Below are 1,526 nucleotides of genomic sequence, written 5' to 3' on the forward strand. Positions count from 1 at the left end.
AGTGTCTGAGGACAGCTACAGTGTACTTACATATAATCAATAAATAAATAAATAAATAAATAAATAAATAAATAAATAAATCTTTAGAAAAGAGAAAAGAAGAGAAAAGAAAAGAAAGCTCAAAGCCCACCTCTGGGGACACACCTCCTCTAACAAAACCACACCTTCTGATCCTTCCCAAACAGTCCATGGACTGGGAGCCATTCAAATAAATGAGCCTGTGAGGGCTGTTCTCATTCAGACCACGAGCTGGCACACTGTGCTTTCTGCATGGATTCCTCCCTCCTACCTACCCCTGACATCCTGGATCATTCTGTTAACATTGCTGAAGAACCAGTATTTCCACTTGACTTTGAATCTTGGAATCCACTTAATTAACTAATTAAGTTAAATAAATAAAGTCAAAGAGGGCTAGAGAGGTGGCTCAGTGGTTAAGAGCACTGAATGCTCTTCCAGAGGTCCTGAGTTCAGTTCCCAGCAACCATCTGTAATGGGAACCGTTGCCCTCTACTGGTGTGTCTGAGGACAGTGACAGTGTACTCACATACATTAAAAAAAGAAAAAAAGTTAAAGAATAGGCTATCTTTCCTGAGCTGTAAGAGGGACCATATGCCCCCAAACAAGATTTTCTGTTTCTGAGGTGCCACATTATTAGACTGGTGCACCCAGGTCATCAAGAGACCTTCCCACCTCAAGATCCTTATTCATCCCATTTGAGAAGTCCCTTTTGTCAAAGTGGTCCATGCCTGAGCTCCAGGGATTGAGTGGGGAGGGAACACTCCGCCTCCACAGGGAAGGAACTCTTCCCTAGGTTAGACAGCCCCAAATGTCAGACAAAACCAGGGAGGTTCGGCCTGTGTGAGGGTAAGGGGATGCCAATGAAGAATTCTGCTCACAGACTACCTGAACTGCACTGTCCCTTACAGAGATCCAGCAGAGCTTCACAAGTGAGTTGGAAGTGTGGAGCAGTTGTATGTCTGTAGGACGCTAACCTGAACTGGAGATGTTTATATGTGATGGCAGCTCCGTATGCACAAACAGGAGAGCCACTAGCACAGTGGTGGCTGGCATGACAAGCAGGTGTGTGCCAGGCACACCTAGCACTTGCCCGCTATGCCAGCACTCAGGAGGCAGAGACGGAAGAATCAAAGTTCAAGCCCAGCCTGGGCTACATGACACCCTGTCTCAAAAGGAGAGGGGGTGCTGGTGAGATAATGATAAAATGAATAAAGATGCCTGCTACTAAACCTGACAATGTGAGTTTGATCCCATGGGATAGAAGGAACTCCTTCAAGTCCATCCTCTGACCTGCACATGTGCACTGTGGCACACAGAGTATAAATGAAATACAAGTCTTTGAAAAAGCATGAAGAAGAAGGAGAAGGGGGAAGGAGGAGGAGGAGGAGGAGGAGGAGGAAGAGAAGGAGAAGGAGAAGAAGAAAGAAGAAAGAAGAAGAAGAAGAAGAAGAAGAAGAAGAAGAAGAAGAAGAAGAAGAAGAAGAAGAAGAAGAAGAAGAAGAAGAAGA

This window comes from Mus caroli, chromosome 4 (assembly GCF_900094665.2).
Source record: "Mus caroli chromosome 4, CAROLI_EIJ_v1.1, whole genome shotgun sequence".
Classification (NCBI taxonomy): Eukaryota; Metazoa; Chordata; class Mammalia; order Rodentia; family Muridae; genus Mus; species Mus caroli.